Here is a 19,780-nt window from a genome sequence, read left to right on the forward strand (position 1 = left end):
ATATCCCGGTACATGTCTCTTGGTGGACAGATACACATACCTAGGAAGGGAATTTCTTATTTATAATCTAGATATTTTTTAATAGTTATTTTTTTTTTGATGGAGAGAGAGAGACAGACAGACAGACAGAGAGGCAGAGAGAGGGGAAGACCAAAGGATCCCCGGAGGATGTGGGGCTCAAACTCACGAACCGCAAGATCACAACCCAAACGTTCTGACTTCTATATTGAAGGTATGCTCTAGCCCATGCCTTCCTTTCTGGAATTTTGGCTTCATGTGGGGTCTCTAACATGACATCTCTCCTGCTTGGGTTCTAGGTCCTGTGTATTGTTTTTGTTATTTCCTGGTCTCTTAAAACCCAGTCTCTAGCCACCAAGGATGAAAAGATATCTTTTCAAAAAGGTTTTTAATGTGGGGCACCTGGGTGGCTTAGTTGGTTGAGCGTCTGACTCTTGGTTTCGGCTCAGGTCATGATCTCACAGTTCCACGGGTTAAAGCCCTGCATCGGGCCCTGCGCTGACCGTGTGGAGCCTGCTTGGAATTTTCTCTCCCTCTCTCTCTCTCTGCCCCTCCCCTGCTCGCGCTGCCTCTGTCTCTTTCAAATAAATAAGACTTAAAAAAAATTTTAATTTGGTATAAGAAATGTTTTTTACATTTTTATTTATTTTTGAGAGACAGAGCACAAGTGGTGGAGGGGCAGAGAGGGAGGGAGACACAGAATCGGAAGCAGGCTCCAGGCTCTGAGCTGTCAGCACAGAGCCCGATGTGGGGCTCGAACTCACAAACTGAGAGATCATGACCTGAGCCGAAGTCAGACACTTAACCGACTGAGCCACCCAGGCACCTCTTTAATTTGATTTTTAAAGTCATGTTATTGAGGTGTAATTGACACACAAAAGTTGTACGTAATTAATCTATACAACTTGATGAGTTTGGACATAAATATATACCCATGGAAACATCACCACCATCTATGCCATAAATACTCCAACACCTCCAAAAGTTTCCTCCCACCCTCTTTATTTATTATTAATTACTATTTTTTGTGATAAGAACATGACAAAAGGTCTACTCTCTTAGCTAACTTATTTTATTATTTTATTTTAGTTGATTTGATTTTTTTTTTTTTGAAAGAGAGAAAGAGAGTGAGTGCTTGCACACAAGCAGGGGAGGAGCAGAGGGAGAGGGAGAGAGAGAATGCTAAGGACACTCCATGCCTAGTGTGGAACCCGACGCGGGACTGGATCCCACGACCCTGGGATCATGACCTGAGCCAAAACCCAGAGTCGGGTGCTCAACCGACTGAGCCACCCAGGCGCCCCTCTTAGCAGATTTCTAAACAAACAAAAAAAACATTGTTAAACTATAGAAACTCCGCTGTGCAGGAGATCTCTAGAACTTACTCATCTCGTATAACTGAAACTTTGTACCCTTTGACCAACACCACCCCATTTCCCCTTCCCCAGGGCCTGGCAACCATTATTCTACTGCCTGCTTCTTGGAGTTTGACGATTTAAGACTCCTCACATGAGTGGTATTGTGTAGCTTTTGTCCTAACGTGCCTTTTTTCACTCAGCATAATGTCCTCTAGACTCATCCATGTTGTCATAAATGGCAGAACTTCCCTCTTTTTGCGGGCTGAATAATATTCCATTGCATGTAGATACCATGGTTCCTTTACTTAGTCATCTGTCTACTGACACCTAAGTCAATTCCATGCCTCGGGTTGTTTGGAATAATGCTGCAGAGAACACGGGGTGCCGAGATCTCTTGGAGACCCTGATGCCGGTCCTTGGGAGCATATATCCAGAGTGGGACTGCTGAATCGAAGGGAAGTTCTAGTTTCCAGTTTTCGAGGAACATTTTTTGAGGACTCCAGCATTTGTTTACCCTCTGGTTAGCATTTTCTTGTCATTCCTGCCCTCTGGTGGTTTCCCTGACTTTTCCTGCCAGCTAAATCATGCTTTCAAAAATATTTTACTTACGCTGTCTCAAGCACTTTTAGGTCTTTGTGTCCCGAGAAGTGGTGTTTTTGTTTTTGTTTTTGTTTTTGTTTTGATACTTGTTCCAGAACATTTATGAAAATGGAAGTTTCTTCTTCCTCGTGTCCCCAACTGGGCTATTTGTCATTTTCCTATCCTTTTGTAGGAAATCTCTACAAATCACTCTTTTAACTAGCATACATATTATCGACTTACCCTCCCAAGCACCGTCTTTGTCTTTCAACTCTGTGCTGTTATTATTTACAGCGAGAAATTGAGTACTTCCAAAACTATATCGGTCTGCCTTATCTTTGCGGCTCCCGGGTGTCCATACCTTACCTAATTAGGTACTATCCACACCTACTTTTAATTTAATTTTTAAAAGTTTTAGCTGGTTACATTAAGTTTTTAACCCACGTGGAATTTATTATTGCAGACAGTAGACAGAAAGGATCTAACTTTATTCAATCCAGGTGAAGAACCATTTATGCTGGCACCACTTGGTAAATAAACTACTCGGCCCAGTGAGCTGAAATGTCACCTTTATTATGCATTATGTGCTCACGTACCCTTGGGTCTATTTTTGGACTCTAGATTTTGAGCCAATGATATATTTGTGTATTTTGGTGCCAAAATCAGACTTACTTTTTCGTGATACCTTAAGGCCTAAGTTTTATTATTTCCTAGGGTGAGGTCCTCCTTACGATTACCTTTCAAAATTTTTCTTGGCATTCTTGAATATTTATTCTTCCATCTGAGTTTTTAAATTACTTCTCCTGTTCCAAAGAATGATTATATTATATTGTTATATTTTTGAATTATATTTTATCCTAAATTGGGAGGGACTTTTCATTCCATGCCCTCCTTTAGACTTTTTTGACCTGCTCATATAGTTCAGTTGCAGAATTAATATGCTCTGTACATGTAATATGCTGATTCTTCTGTACACAGTCTTATGTAATCTCACTACAATCCTTGGGAAGGGAGTATCGGTATCCCCATTTTAGGTTAAGAAAGAGAAGGACAGACAAATGAAGCGATGTGCCCAAGATCACTAGTTAAGAAGGCGCAGGGTATTCAGCCCTGGGATTCTGTGTAATGTGCTCCCAAGGCGATGTGGGCATCTGAGAATTCATTCCCGATGGTTCCGAATTTATTCTCAGGCTCACATCTTCTTGTTCCAATGCTTGTGTTTTTAAACGAGTAAGAGTCAAAAATCCACTTTGTATACAATGAAAGATCTGCTTGGCCACACCTCTTGGGACATAGATTTCATCATATTCTGCAAAGCCATCATGATTCTCTGTGTATTTCACATCTAACCAGATATTAACTGCGAATGAACAAATGAGCAAAATCAGCCACACAGCAGGCTAAGGAACAAGAACGATGAAAGCGGTCTAGTTCACACGTCAGCGTAAAACAATTCTCTCAGTTGGAAAAAGAAACCGAAATAGGAACACGCCCAACTGAGATCAGTTCTGTAAAATCATCATTTAAATAAGGAAGGGCCTTTTATAACAATGTTCTTATGAAAATGAAAGCAGGTGACCTTCTGGGACACTAGGCAGAAACAAAGGTGGCTCTTTCTCTCCTTCTCTTGTCCAGACTCCTGACTGAGAAGGGGACATGGTGTGGCAGGGAGCCAGGAAAGGACCTGGGACGTGTGGGCTGGGCTTTGCTCTCCCCGAGCTGGGCTGGGCGTCTCCTTCCACCTGCTGGCGGGCTCTGCACTGATGTTTATCCTGGTTTCAACTCGCCATTGATCTTAAAACGAGTTCATTTTGAACCGAGATGTTATCCCCTCATGTTGGACTCTCGATTTCCAAAACTATGATGTTTAAAGCTTAATAGGCATTTAGCGATCACCTCATTCATAACTTCCCAGAGTAATCTGTCAAAGATTATATTCCTCAAGATCTTAATTGATTTCCCACAAAATAGGGAGGGTACTGTTCTGAGGTCAAAATAGCTTGGAGATACCAGATGAAAGAAACTAAAGAGGTTTCTTTTTTTTTTTTTTTTTTAATTTTTTTTTCAACGTTTATTTATTTTTGGGACAGAGAGAGACAGAGCATGAGCGGGGGAGGGGCAGAGAGAGAGGGAGACACAGAATCAGAAACAGGCTCCAGGCTCCGAGCCATCAGCCCAGAGCCTGACGCGGGGCTCGAACTCACGGACCACGAGATCGTGACCTGGCTGAAGTCGGACGCTTAACCGACTGCGCCACCCAGGCGCCCCTAAAGAGGTTTCTTTACTGTGGGCTTTTTAGAGTTCCTAATACCCTAATGTCACTTGAATTGCAAAGACAGGCCACTGTCAGAATTTCCACAACTGACCCTGGACCTTTTCCCCTAAATTGCCCCATCTTGTTGGGACATAGCGTCCCACAGAGCCCGGTGCAGCAAACTCTGATCTAATCCAATCCTCCCATTTTACAGCGGAAAGATCTGAGCCTTCGAGCAGGAGACGGCTTGCTCAACATTCCCTGTTAACTGGTAGCCAATTCTGGAATCCTGACCCTGATTCTGGAGTTTTTCCAATTAAATCGACCCTTTCCTCCGTGGCTCGCCGCGGACAGAACCGTGGCGCTGGGAGTGGGTCTCGCCGCTGGGCGGCGCTGTGAGCCATAGAGGAAGGCGGACACAGCGGCACCGGGCGCTTGTGAGGCTCCCGGGGGATACCGCCCGTGCAAGCACTTAGGAAATGGCACAGCACTGTATACGACAGTCTCACTCTTACCCGCAATGACCTTTTTACCCGGCGTGCTAATTCCTGGGGCTCTCGGTCCCACGCGAAAGGACGAGTCTTCCCGGGCCTCCTGTAAGACCCCTTTGCTCCTGCCTTCATGGGGTCACGTGGACTCCCACCTGCAGAGCTTGTCCAGAAGAAGCCGGGGTGGCACTCCGCCTGCTTTCTGTTAGGGAGAGATGGGTCCCCTCCCCTCCCTTTCTCCTGATCCTTTTCCTAGCTTGACCTACAGAATCCCAGTGACCAAGTGAAGGGGGTGGGGGGGTGGGGTCTCTGGAGGGAAGCCACAGGGAAGGGGGCGAGACAGAAAACTCTAGGCTGAGGTGTGAAAAGTGTACTGAGAGCTCCGGGCGGGGGGCGATGTGACCCCTGCCAGGCCCTCCTGTCCCGTTCTGATCCCGGCCACAGCCGGTGTCTCCTGCAGCCATCAGGTCAAGCCCAGGCTGAGCGCAGCTCTCTGCAGCAGCTGCCCCGAGATTGCCAGGCATGCGACAGTGAGCCATCTGCTGTTTGGGAGCCTGTAATGAGGCTGCCCCTGCGGTGACCCGGGGGGGGGGCACCCGCAGCTCCTCAGCCCCAGCCTCCTCACTTCTGGCCTCCCCCTTCCCCCCCTTCCAGCTTCCCTTTGCCACTTTTCTTGCTCATCTACCACGTGGTAGGCCTCCTCCTCCAAAGCCCTTCCGGCTCAGGCCCCGTACCCCTCACCCCCCAAGCCCTGACTCCCCCCAGCCCCCAACGCTACACTCAGATCCTAGAGCCTGTGTCCCAACCTGAACCCATCATCACCTCATTTGCCGATCACTGCCCCCCACCAACCCTCTCTACTCCCCACCGCCAGACCCCGCTCACCGAGGCTGCCCCCCCTGCCCCCCTTCGGCCCGCACACCGGCCCACAAGAGCACAGCCCCAGACAGCTCCTGCAGGCGGGCCTCCCTGGCTGGAAAATCCCAGGCGGGGACCACTCACATCTGCTGTTATTAATTCTATTTTCTTATTCTCTGTATCCTTTTTTTCTTTTTTTTTTTTTTAATGTTTATTTATTTTTGAGACAGAGACAGAGCATGAACAGGGGAGGGTCAGAGAGAGAAGGAGGCACAGAATCTGAAACAGGCTCCAGGCTCCGAGCTCCGAGCTGTCAGCACAGAGCCCGACGCGGGGCTCGAACTCATGGACTGTGAGATCATGACCTGAGCCGAAGATCATGACCTCAGCCGACTGAGCCACCCAGGCGCCCCCTTATTCTCTGTATCCTTGATGCTCTGGCATCTGGGGCCTCACTGACGGGGAGAGAGGCCCCTCTCAGGCTAGCCAGGTCTTTGAGATAGCGAATCTGTTGCCTAGGAGGGCGCCTTTCATACGCACACTCAGCAAGGAACTAACAAAGAGCCCTTACCCGCCAATGCCTCCCTCACCGAGCTGTCACAGGGTGAACCACCGATGTTCTCCTGTCCTACTCACTCCAGGGCCGGGTACCAGACCACTCAGGACAGCCCCTACACCGCGGAGCGCACTGGAATTACTCAAACTACTTGGTCCTAAACCTGTTGAGCTTGGCTACCTGGCTTCGGCCCCCTCTTCTAGCAAAAACCGCGGCGAAGGCTCTTGCCCAACTTCCCCCTCCCACCTTCTGTCTCCTGACCAGCGCTGGTTCCTCCCCGTGCAATCCACGTGGTATGCCACGGCCCCTGTTTCTAGAGGCCTGTGACAGTCATTTCTGTGCCTGTGTGTCTTAACGTACCCGAGTAAAACAAATCCCAGGTATGTTTTATTTATTTATTTTATTTTACTTAAAAAAAAGATTTTTTTTTTTAATGTGTATTTTTGAGGGAGAGACAGAGACAGAGGGCAAGCAGGAAAGGGGCAGAAGAGGGAGGGAGACATAGAATCGGAAGCAGGCTCCAGGTTCTGAGCTGTCAGCAAGGAGCCCGACACGGGGCTGGAACCCACAAACCGTGAGATCATGACTTGAGCTGAAGTCGGTCGTTTGACCGACTGAGCCACCCAAGTGCCCCTTTATTTTACTTTTTTTTAAGTTTTTATTTATTTGGAGAGAGAGAGCAGGGGAGGAGCAGAAAGAGAGAATCCCAAGCACGTTCCACACGGTCAGTACACCTCCCGACCTGGGGCTTGAACTCACAAACCGTGAGATCGTAACCTGAGCTGAAATCGAGAGTCAGTCACTTAACTGACGGCCACCCAGGTACCCCCACCCCCATCCCCATCCCCAGGTTCTTTTTTTTTTTAAACGTTTATTTATTTTTGAGACAGAGAGAGACAGAGCATGAACGGGGGAGGGGCAGAGAGAGAGGGAGACACAGAATCGGAAACAGGCTCCAGGCTCTGAGCTGTCAGCACCGGGCCCGACGCGGGGCTCAAACTCATGGACCTCAGGATCATGATCTGAGCCGAGGTCAGCCACTTAACTGACTGAGCCATCCAGGCGCCACCCCCCTGCCCCCCGCCCTCTGCCCTCCGCCCAGGTACATTTTAAAAGGTCTATCCTTGTTGGCCTTCTCCTGGTGTGGGCATCTGCCAAGGACACATCCCTTGTGATCTTCCTGTGTTTTGCTTTCTCTCTGTCCATGAGAGGCCTCTCTCTGGGGACAGGGTATGGCCGGGCAGCTCAGGCCTGGTGTCCAGGAGCTCCTGGAAATACGAGTCACAAAGAGAGCGGGTTTTCACATTCGGGGAAAAGAAAGAAAAAAGAGCAGGACCACTTCCAAAAACCAGAAACTGAAACCAGAGTACAGACAGGACCCTGGGACTACCTTAGAGTCACTTGCTGATGAGTACGACAACGGAATCCCTCAGTGCTTCTGGAGCAAACCCAAGAAGCTGCCCCAAATCCCAAGACCTCGGGGAGCCATTTGCCACAGATACGGACTTATTCCTCTGGGGATTCCTCTCTGTGCAGCAGGCCCCCGGTGGCTGCTGTCATGGTTTCTGGTAGCAATTCCCCACCAGACTATTCGTGGATTCTTCCCAGTCCAATTTCAGGCTAATGAATCCTTGGCCCCAGCCTCTGCACCACCCCAGGGCCCGTTCCCAGCCCTTGCCCGGAGCCTTGTGCCAATCACAGCCCTGTTCCAGGCCCGTGTCCAGTCCAGGGCCACCTTCAGTCCCTTCTCTCACTCCTACCATTCTCTCCTTCACCCCAGATCAGGGCCGGTGGAATGGCCTTCCTTGCGGGTCCAGAAGGAATTAGTGTCTCTCACCGGGACCGAAATTCGGTGCCTGTAATGGCTGGCAGGTTCGGGGGTTTCGCCCTCTGTGGCCTCAAGGGTTCAGCAAAGCCGCTGTGCTCTACTCCCAACCTTCCCCAGAGCAGCCTGGCCTCTGCCTTTAGAGGGTTGTTTCTTCTGCTCCACCAGAAAGTTCTCCTCCATTCCTTCCCAGGGCCAAAGTTTCCAAGAAAAGGTGTCCATCTACTTAGAGGAAAATCTATTGGTCTCCTACATCTCTGAAAAGGGGCGGGGGGGGGGGGGGCTCTTTCTTTCTCTTTCTCTTACGTGGTTATTTTCTTCTCACAGGAGAATGGTGTCTTCTAAATGTGCCGGGGTGGTATATAGGTTTGTAGTATCCCAGAAGCTTGGGCTTAGAGAAATTGAGAGCCTAGCTTTGGCTCTTGTTCGGTGTCTGCTTTGGCTTCGAAAAACCGGCCAAGGTCACGAGGGAGTCTGCACTGGGTTTCTTCATTTGCACCTGCTCTATCTTTGCGTTCTATTTAAATGGCTATTTTTAAATGTCCTGTTTTAAAAATACTCAATTTTTACACAATATAGGCATTGAAAAAGAGACAAAAGAGAAAAATAATGTACACGCGCCCGTGGGCTTGTCAAAGTGAGAGAGCCCAGTGGATCCAACCCCAAGACTGTCTTACCCAGGGATTCCTTCGCAAACTGGAGAGCTGTAAGGGCGGGTAGGTTTGCGTAAGAAAAATAGGAAGAACACTTGGTTGATGGTCATAAACTTAGGGTATGCAATACTTCTTGGAATTCGCTGCTAATAATATCTAGTTTGCAAATTTAATTCACTTGGCCATAGTTTTGAAACTGGTATGCTTTTGTTTCAGAGTCGTATCTTTCCTCTAAAAGACACCAGCCAGTAATGTCAACATAGATGCATATAATACAGCAAAATTCCTTTATTGGAAAACATTTTTGGTGGTAAAATAAATATACCAAAATGTATCATTTTAACCCTTTTTTTTGTTGTTAACTTTTATTCACTTTTTGAGAGACAGCGACAGAGTGTGAGCAGGGCAGGGGGCAGAGAGAGAGGGAGACACAGAATCGGAAGCAGGCTCTGGGCTCTGAGCTGTCGGCACAGAGCCTGACGCGGGGCTCGAACTCACGAACTGCGAGATGATGACCTGAGCTGAAGTCGGACGCTTAACCGACTGAGCCACCCAGGCGCCCCCCATCATTTTAACCATTTTAAAAGGGTACAGTTGGGTGGCATTAAGCATATTCACAATGTTGCGCAGCCTTCACAACTACCTAGTTCCGGAACTTCTTCTTTTCCCTAAAAAGAAATTCCATGCCCATGAAACAGTCTCTTCTAATGCCTCCCTCCCTCCTGACCCAGCGCCTGATATCCACTCATCTGCTTTCTGTCTCTATCGAGTTTTCTACTCTGGCTATTTCACATGAATGGAATTATCAAATATATGGCCTTTTGCGTTTGGCTTCTTTCATTTAGCATAACGGTTTCAGGGCTCGTGTTGTAGCATGTATCAGTACGTCATTCCTTTTTATGGATGAGTGATTTTCCATTGTTTGGATGCCCTCCATTTTTAGTCACTCATCAGTTGATGGATATTTGGGTTGCTTCTACCTTTTTGCTATCCTGAAAAGTCCTGCTATGAAGTTTGTGCACAGGTTTTGTTTGAACACCTGCTATCCACTCTTCTGGGTCTATTCCTAGGAGGGGGGTCGCCAAACCATATGGTAATTCTGCGTTCAACTTTTTGTGGAGCCGCTAAACTCTTTCCCACAGGCCACACCATTTTACAGTCCAGCCAGCCACGTGTGAGGGCTCCAACCTCTCCACATCTTCTCCGTTGCTTGTTATTTTCTGTTTTGTTGATTTTAGCCATCCCAGTGGGTACAAAGTGATATCTCACGGCAGTTTTGATTTGCGTTTCCCGAATGACTAAGGACTGCATCTTTTCATGTGCCCGTTGGCCTTTTGCAGATCTTCTTTGGTGAAATGCCTATTCAAGTCCTTTGCTCATTTTTAAATTGGGTAGTCTTTTTTTTTTTTCTTTTTGAGTTGTAAGCGTTCTTAACATATTTTGGGTGCTAGACTCTCTTGTCGGGATTTGTCACAAGTTTCCCATTCTGTAACAAGTTGCACTCCCTTGACAGCGTCCGTTGATGCACAAAAGGTTTCAATTTTGACAAGGTCCAGTTAATCTCTTTCTTGGGCTCTTTTTTGCTTATGCTCTTGCTATCATGTCTAAGAAACCATTGCAAAGTCAAAAGTCATAAAGACTTACTCCTGTGTTTTCTTCCGAGAGTTTTTACAGTGTCAGTTGTCGCTGTTGGGTTTGATCTATTTTGAGCCCATTTCTGTATGTGGTGGGCAATGAGAGTGCAGCTCCACTGTCTCACACATGGGTATCAGTTGTCCTAACACCATTTGTTGAAGAGATTATTCTTTCCCCCCATTGAATCATCTCGGCATTTTCCTTGCATAAGTCAGTTTACCTTACGGGGTTAGTTTGTTTCTAGTTCTCACTTCTATTCCATTGATCTCTATGCCCATCCTAATGGCAGTATCCCACCGCTTGTGTTATTGTAGCTTTGTAGTAAGTTTTGCAATCAAGAGGTAAGCGTCCTCTGACTCTGTGCTTTTCCAAAATTGACTATTTGGGGGCCCTTGCAATTCCGTACGAATTTCCAGATTAGTTCTTGCATTTCTGCCAAAAAGGCAGCTGGGATGTTGATAGAGATCCTATAGGATCTGTAGGTCCCTTGGGATCATTGCCATCGTGTAATACCAAGTCTTCCGATCTATTTTCTTCCCATGTATTTAAATCCCCTTTAATATAGTTCAGCAATTTTTTCTTCAGTGTGAAAAATAGAAGATAAAGAAATCTTTTTAACTCAGGACACGAGACCAATATTATCCTGACATCAAAGCCAGACAGAGACATCAAAAGACAAGGAACTACAGATCAATATCCCTTATGAGTATAGATGCAGAAATAGCAAGCCAAATCCAATAGCATATTAAAAGGAATATACAGCCGGGGCACCGGGGTGGCTCAGTCGATTAAGCATCTGATTTCGGCTCAGGTCATGATCTCTCAGTTTGCGAGCTCAGGCCCTGCATCGGGCTCTGTGTTGACAGCTCAGAGCCTGGAGCCTGCTTTGGATTCTGTGTCTCCCCCTCTCTCTGCCTCTCTCCCACTCGCACTCTGTGTCTCTTTCTCTCTCAAAAATAAATAAACATAAAAAAAGGAATATATACCCATGACCGAATGAGATTTATCCTAGCAATTCAAGGATGGTTCAACATACACAAAGCAATGGAATACACCCCATTAACAGATTGAAGGGAAAAAAAAATACCTGGATTAATGCCAAAAGTGTTTAATAAAATCTCACACAACTTTCATAATAAAAACACTCAACAACTAGGAATGGAATTGCTCAACCTGAGAAGGGCACTAATGGAGAGCCCACAACTAACATCATACTCAATGGTGAAAAACTGGGAGTTTTTCCCTGATGATCAGGTATAAGACAAGGATGCCTGCTCTCACCACTGCTATTCAATAATGTACTAAAAATACTAGCTAGAGCAATTAGGCAAGAAAACATAATAAAGGCATCCAAATCAGCAAGGAAGGAGTGAAAGTATCTGTAATCTTTTGACGGGGGGGGGGGTCTGTTAATATCCAGTGTTGTCTTGTGATTTTCTGCTTTTGAACTTAACAAATCATTTCACTGCTTGTGAAACTCTAGGTTGACAGTCTCTCTCGGCACTTTTAAGACCCTGCCTTATCATCTTCTGACTTCCATTAAGGTTGTAGAGAAGTTGGATGTCAATTTAATTGTCTTTCTTGTGTAACAGTCTTGTCTCCCCTATTGCTTCAAGATATTATCTTTGTGTTTGGTGTTCTGCAGGTTCACTACCACAGATCTAAAGGGTGGCTGGGAGGGTCACCTGTATTTCTCAACTTTAAGAGACAATAATGACATTGGGGCCAAGTCGCCGTTTTCCAGGAAAGGGAACTACCATAGTCCTTCTGAACCCACGGCACCAAAGAAAGGCTTGCTAAAATCGTACTTCCTTCTCAAGATTCTCCCGTCAGCTATGTGAGAAGCTTTCTCTGCAATAAAGCCCACATCTGTCAAGGTAGGCCTCAGGAGGAAGAGGGTCCCAGAAGCTGGTGTGGTGAGGAGAAGGGGGTGTGAACATTCCTCTCTGTAGTTCAGTTCTGTGAAGGGCTAAGGAATAGTGAGTAAATGTGCTCCAACATTGGGTGACTGCCTGGCTCCACCGGCCCGGGGACGATGACACCATATTGACATCGCTGTGCACATGGCTGCTCTGGCAATGACCTTGGCCGCTAGTTACTCTGGGGGGCGGGGGGGGGGTGCTCTCTAGGGGAAAAGATAGGGTCACACAACAGTCATGAAATACGACTCTTTTGGTGTTACCTCCAGTCCTCAAACTGGCTCTGGGAAAGAAGGTGCTTTACGGGCTCAAGAACTGTCCCTCCCAGCTAGCACAGAGGCCTCCCCTTACGCTTTCCGCACTATGGAAGCAGCCTTTCTGCTCCTTTTCCATCCCAGACCACAGGCAGGCGTAGCTCGGAGCTCAGGTCTTTCTACTGTCCTAGAATGAACCAGTCACCCCCACAGTGCCTTCACCATCCACTATTTTTTGTCCTGGTCATAGTGGGCGTAACGACAGGAACCAGTTAGCAACACGTGTGTATCCACAGAGGCGTCCCTATGGGGTATTCCCTGCTATGATACCCATTGGACAGCTGGGAACACTGAGGCTCTGACCAGTCACATGGCCCTTCAGGTTTGGAAGCAGCGTAGCCGTCCTTTCTCTTTGTACTTTACCATAGTAGAGTCAGGACCCCAGACTCACCTCCACGGGCCTTTCTTGGCCTCCCTCAGCCTCCCGCCCTCATCAGGCCCAGGCCATTCTTTTTTTCCTGTTCTTCCTGCAACCAGATGTACCCCTGATGCTCATACACACCCCACCCGGTTCAGCCACGGAACTGACTCCTCGGGTGAAACCAGTCTCCTTTTTTTTTTTTTTCGGTGAAAAACTACCTTGACCTATAAACCCGATGTCCATTATTACCTGATGAGGCCAAGCTGGCTCTGGCCTGAGACCAAACAAGATGGTGACCCATCAAGTGGGTCGCTTCTTTGCTGGCCATTTCTCCTGCCCGGTGGTCTCTTTCATAACTTGCTCTCCTCTGGCCCACGGTCACCTCAAGACTGATTTTAGCGAATAAAACTACAGACTTTGAGACAGTTGGTGGTTTCTGCAAAAAGCTTGTTTAGAACAGAGAGAATCCGGGGAATCCAAGGCCCAGACGAGTTTGGTCAGGTTAGAAAATGCAGCGTGGCAAGTCGGGCCGCCAGCCCTAGAGGCCTGCAGGGAAAGGGTGACCCATCTTGCTACATCTGGCTTGCTTTCTTGTGTTGGACAAGTCTCCACAGTTCAACCCCAGACACAACCTCTGGGTGCATAACAGTAATCGTCCCTGTCAACTGAGCGCTTATGGGGCTCCTGGTGCCGTGCCGAGCACTTTACACACATCCGTTCTGGGCTGTAGCGGGGTAAGCCATGGCCCCCAAAAGACGTGTCCACACCCCAGTCCCTGGAACCCGTGAATACGTCCGAGTTTGGAAAACACGACTTTGCAGATGCAATTAAGGATCTCAAGATCTTGCTGGTTTATCCAGGTGGGCCCTACGTGCAATGCCGAGAGTCCTTGGGACTGATGCAACCACGAGCCAGGGCACGCCTGCAGCCACCAGGGGCTGGAAGAGGCAAAGAAGGCTTCTCTTCTAGAGCCTTCGAAAGGAGCACGACCCTGCCGATTTTGGTCTTGGATTTCTGGCCTCCAGAATGGTGAAAAAATTTCTTGTAAGCCATCCAGTTTAAGGCAAATCGTTGCAGCAGCCCCAGGTACCTAATGAGTTCTGCAATGGCCCTAGGACATAGGGACTGTCATCACCTCCCATTTCATAGATGAGGAAACTGAGGCACAGAGCTCAGGCTACTCGTCCAGGGTCCCAAAGGCAGGAGAAAGGCAGCGGCAAGATGAAAAACCGGGCAGAATGACCGCACGCAGAGACCAAGCTGCTAGCAGCTGTCCGCACCTGTTCTGCTGGAATGTACCTGAAATAAATCGGCATTCTACCTGCAATTTGCAGAAGGGAGAAATGAGACAACCATGGGGGAACAAAGCGCATCCGGCACATTCAAATTTACAAGCAGCTCCTGTATGTGTTACTCTGCTTCCTGTTCGCAGCCGGCTGGGGCAATGGCTGTGTGATGCCCATTCTCCCGACGCAGGCATTGATACGGGGGCGGGGGGGGGGGGGAGACATTGCTCCTCTGAGCTAGCCCCCAGCCTGGCTGAGAGCAGCTCTGGGGGTGTGGTGACATGGCCAAGGCCACGCAGCCTGCCCAAGTGAGGCTGGGACTCAAGCCTTGGTTTTCTTTAATATTTACTTATTTATTTTGAGAGGGCGCGCACGCACCCGCATGTGAGCGCGGGGAGGGGCAGAGACAGGGAGGGAGAGAATCCCAAACAGGCTCCGTGCCGCCAGTGCAGAGCCGGGTGCAGGGATGGATCTCACGGTTCATGAGATCATGACCTGAGTCGAAATCAAGAGCCAGACGCTTACCCAGCTGAGCCACCCAGGCGCCCCAGGCCTTGGTTTTCTAACTCCAAGGGCTGTGTCTCTGTCCTGCAGAACAAGAATTAAGCTCTGTTGTGCAGATCATAAAAGAGGATGGGCAGAGGGCAGGAGACACCGCGAGCCCTGGAGAAAGTGTTGGCGGCAGCTTTGGGACAATGGGGCTGTGCTTTGAAGGCTGGAAGAGTTTCGACAGGTGGAGCTGGGGCAGAAGAGACAGACTGGCTCCCCGTGTGATGTAGCAAGGGCCTGGGGACAGGAAGGAGGCCGGGAGCCAGGCTGGGGAAGGAGACCCAGCTCTGTTCTGCAGCGTCCCTTCTCTCGAAGCCCTCTCCCCATTGACAACACCGCAGACCTGAGCCATCAAAGACACGCCGGGCAGTTCCAGGGCTTTCTTCATTCATCAAAAGTCAGACGGGAACTCTGCAAGGCAGATCTGTAATTGGGGTGGGTCACGCCAGCGCCCACAATTTTGTACATTTGTGGGCTCAGGTCAAAGGCTGGCTATCTGACTTTCTAGGCTTCGAGGCAGCGTTCATGGACACGAGGCATTCTTCTGTTGGTTCTCAGGAGTCTGTTTCTGCGTTCCGAGAGCTGTGTGTTCTTGTAAGCACTGTTTTTGAAAGGGAACGATTGCTGGTGTGAGTTTTGAGAATTCTCTTCTGGACCTTTAATAATCTCTTTCTAGAAAAGCTTTTCCTTTCTATTGTTTAAGGTCTGCCTTCACCCCTGCCTCCCTGCCCAGGGTTGACAGTAAAGGGAGGCTTTCCTGAGATGCAAGGGGGAAACACTGCGGGGACGGTCCCGGCCGGGGGAAGAGATCTCGGGGTTCTAGTCTTTGTTCTGTCTTTGTTTGGGATAGTGAGGATGAACTTGGGTGCTGGAGTCGAACAGACCTTGGTGCAGATCCCAGCAAGGCTCCTGCTGGTCTGTGTGGCCTTGGCCAAGTGGCTTAACCTCTCTGAGACTATATTTTTTTAACGTTTATTTATTTTTGAGACAGAGACAGAGCATGAACGGGGGAGGGTCAGAGAGAGGGAGACACAGAATCCGAAGCAGGCTCCAGGCTCTGAGCTGTCAGCACAGAGCCCGACGCGGGGCTCAAACTCACGGACCATGAGATCACGACCTGAGCCGAAGTCGGCTGCTTAGCTGACTGAGCCACCCAGGCGCCCCTCTCTGAGGCTATCAAAATAGGAATAATAATAGTATGTAAGCCATGGACTTGTGGTAGTTATGCAGTGAGACAAGGCACCCAACACAGTGCCTGGCACCTACTGAATGTTCAGTACACGGTCATTACCATAGCACTGAACCCTTACCTCTCCTTCTTTCTCCAACTCCACTCAGCCACACCGCCCGGCTAGCACAAGTGCAACCCTCTTCTCTTGTGGGTCCTTATTCCCAGAATTCTTGTCCCTTGGTTCCTTCAAAGCCTGGCTGCTTTTCATCCGCAGATTGGGGGAAATGTCACTTCTACACAGCGCTGGTTCCTGACCCTTCCTCTCTACGCCCCTCCCCCACAGTCGCTGACAATGTAGTTGGTTCAGTCACCTCTTACTGTCCATGTGCTCCTCCGGGCAGGCAGGCACCCCGCTTTTCCACCCCTGTTGCACCTCCGCCGCCCACGCAGGAATTGTGGCGTTATAACAGTTGTGGCAATGAATATTCAATTATTTGCTGGTTTAACGTTACCGATGTCTGATGCTCCTAAAAGAAGCAGGCCCCTATGAGGTTGATTTTTCCATCAGAAAAATGAGGATGTTGGAATAAAAGACTGAAACATATTCTTCCCCAAGTTTCCCATAAACTTGGGAATGAACTCCGTGGAACGAGGGAGAAAAGGCAATGAGCTATTTCAGAAACATGGCCTGTTGCTGCCCTCTAGTGGCCACGATGATGAGTGTAACCGCATTATTTCCTCCTTCCCTCCCCCCGCCCCCCACCGGCCCCTCCCCCGTCGGTTTTCTAGTTCCACCCAGAACTGGGAAAAGCAGCCCACTCTCAGAATGAAATTTCAGAAAGGGGGGAAAAAGTATCTTTGAATGCTCTGCTAGGGCTCTCTTGCACGTATTCAATGGGCAAAGAGAAGGGGCCACCGATTCTGCATTAGGGTACACGCAGTGCTCAGCCCCGGAGCCTGAGAGGAAGCCAGATATGGCAGGGAGGGCGGGGTCGCACTGGAGCCCCCATCTGCTCTTGGGTAACCAGGGCGTGGTTGGCTCTCTTAGGCTTAATTATCTCTACCCCACACTTGTACGATTAAATAACGTAAAGTGCCTGGCATGTGATAGGTCCTCAGTAGAAGTGCCCGCTTGGCCCTTGATTTATTTTGTGTGAACGAAATGCAATTACATACATAAAGGAAAATGCCACAGCCCAGAAAAAAGCCAGCCATAAACGGTGTCTAAATGCACAGGAAGCAGTGTTGTATCTTGGGGACCATCCTGGACTTGCCAAGAATTTTAGGATCTAGATTTATTAGCCTTGACACAGACTAGCTGGGCATCCCCACTCTCGACCTCAGCTTTGTTACCTGTGAAATGGAAAGTCGGATGCTAGAATCCTCTAGAAGGCATTCAGCTTCCAGTAACTGAAAACCCACTGATTAATGCCTCAACCCAGGGATTAAATCCGGCTTGCCACCTGCTTTGGTGCAGCCCATGACCTGAGAATATCTTTACAGTTTAAACAGTTTTAAAAAACCCAAAAAGGAAATATTTCAGGACATTTGAAAACTACATGAAATTCAAAGTCCAGTTTCATCAAGTTCTGTTGAAAGCCAGTCACACTCCCTCGTTTACATATTGCTCATATGTGCTTTCCCACTACAACGGCAAGGTTGAGTCGTTGACTTGAAAAGCTGAAAGTATTTACTGGCTGGCCATTTACAGAAAAAAACAAAATTCCCACTCCCGTCATAACCAGTAAAGATATTTAATGATCTCACATAAGAAGAAACTCAAAAGGACAGGACTCTCGGTCTCCATCCCTGAAGTTCTCTTGGCCTTTTCCTCCTGGTCACCAGATGGCAGCTTCAGTTCAATGAGTTACAATCTACATCGAATACAGTAAAGAACATGGAGAAAAGACTTGCTACGACTTTTTTGGCCAGGAAAAAAACAAAAAAAAAGCCCCCTATGGCAGCTTCCCTTATCCCATTGGCCAGAGCTAGGTCACATGACAAACCCTGGGTCCCTCACTGGGAGGGGCCAAACTGCGGTAGCCCAATGGGGCTGCAAAGGACTCACTATTCTCGAGAAGTGGGGACAAGGGCCATTTACACGAAGCCAGCGTCCTGGTCACACAGAAGAAAGAGGGCAAAGGGCATGGTGTCAGCCCGAGTCACAAAGACGCCTTGCACCTCTGGGTAGACGCAGGATCCTTTTTAGAACTCAAATCTGAGCGCTCTTTGTTGACTTGAATCCACTCCGGGAACGCAGGGTGTGTTTGTGAGTGACTTCCTACGTTTAGGATTGTTTGATCTTCCCTTCCTCCTTTAAGTTTTGCTTGGTTTGGGGCATTGCTATGAATGATGTTTCCCCGATGAAAGTCCTTCCCTGAGGCCCCACCTGTGCCTCCAGGTAGGAGAAAGTCAAGGAGTAGGCTGGCGGCAGGAGAATTTCCCAGGGCACCGTCACCGTCCAGCCAGCTCACAGCTGAACCCAAACAGAGGGAGCGCTCCCCAGGACGGTTAGACTGAAGTCCTGCCCAGCCTCGGGGAGAAGGGGCGAACGCCTGAACTGTTTTGTAGAAATGCATCCTGCAATGCGGCTACTGTTCTACAGAGCCAGGGGGAGAGGAAGCAGAGCTTCAAGTATCAAATGGGAACAATTTTGAAGGTGAGTCGAGAGGCAATTTCATAAGGACTTCAATCTGAAATCATAGCCTCCTTGTTGTTAGATAAGGAGTTGCAGTTACAGACACAAAGGGAAACATCAAAGAAATGGAAGGGAAACTGAAAGAACTCGGGCAGCAAATAAAAATTGGGCCAGAGGTCCCAAGAGAGGAGCCAGCAGAGAAGGCAGGTGGTAGCTTACAGAGAAAATTCAGGAGAGATGGGATATTACAGTGGTCCCGAGAAGGAGCAATGTCCTTGAGCTGTGACCTCTTCTTGATTTGGGGGTGGGTTTTCTGAGGGAGGATGCTTTTGAACATGCTGCACCTGGGGGCTTTTATGTGCTAAGGGAAAACAGTGAAACAATTCAAGTTCTTCTAAACCAGGAGGAGTGGGGCTCCTTCCTGACCATCAAGACTCAAGGAGAATCAAAAGACTCACTCAGAAGACTCAGTTTCTTCATCTGGAAAATGGAAATGTTATCGCACGCACAGCTGACTCAGCACCTATCCCGATTCCTTTCCAGGCTTCCTGCCTGTACTGTGGCATCTGGAAAGCTGGAAACCCAGTTCCCTGGACTCCTCTGCATTGGGGACCCACGAATCCATTGTGTTCACTCGGGACTCAGAGGTGGAAATGAGCAGTGGAAGAAGGTGGCCGCAGGCTGGGAGAGTGGCCTTTTTGAAAAGCACAGAGACAATGTATCTGGTCTTGGGTCTTCCGGGGAAATACAGGATTTTTGTACATTCAGTCTCAAACCCCGTGGGTGGCAATTTGCAGCTGTGAGCAACAGAGGGCTTTCTGTAAACACAGTGGGCTGGAGCATTTGGGGGCTCTGTTGACCCGAGGGTTGTCCAGTACTGTCCTGGGTCTGAGTAGCATTCAAGCTTGGTTCTTTGGTCATGTCCAAAAGTCCGTAAGGAACCCAATAAATAAACTTGAATAGATGCCTTTCGGTGTGAGTTTGCTAATGTGGATTCTGTTGCCTGCAACGAAGGACCTGGACCTAAATCCCAAGCAAAACGTTAGATCGGTGCCGGGCCCCTGGCAAATTCTCACCACACGTTAGCGAACATTCTGTGTTACTTGAATGTCATGTGGAGAGAATGACCTGTCTGCTCTGGCTCAGCAGCGCATGTGTGAGAGGCCAACGACTTCTCTCCAACGGAACTGAACTCTCCAAACCCCTCTGTCCTGGGGGTGAAACTGAATCTTGCCAGTCTGAGATGAACCGTCAAGGTCACGTTTTCTCAAGCTCAGTCAGCTAAGGCTTCTTCTCCTCTCCCCTCTGACATGCTCTC

General features: G+C 48.5%; 1 long non-coding RNA gene across 1 annotated transcript in view; it reads left to right on the plus strand.

The window, feature by feature from the left end:
* LOC115524898 overlaps positions 1-19,426 on the plus strand; it is a 22,400-nt gene extending 2,974 nt beyond the window's left edge. The window contains exons 2-3 of the long non-coding RNA XR_003972262.1: positions 11,870-12,101; positions 19,006-19,426. This is a non-coding gene — a long non-coding RNA (uncharacterized LOC115524898). The remainder of the gene's footprint in view (positions 1-11,869; positions 12,102-19,005) is intronic.
* The last annotated feature ends 354 nt before the right edge of the window (positions 19,427-19,780 follow it).

The sequence above is a fragment of the Lynx canadensis genome, chromosome D1, assembly GCF_007474595.2.
Source record: "Lynx canadensis isolate LIC74 chromosome D1, mLynCan4.pri.v2, whole genome shotgun sequence".
NCBI classification, from domain to species: Eukaryota; Metazoa; Chordata; class Mammalia; order Carnivora; family Felidae; genus Lynx; species Lynx canadensis.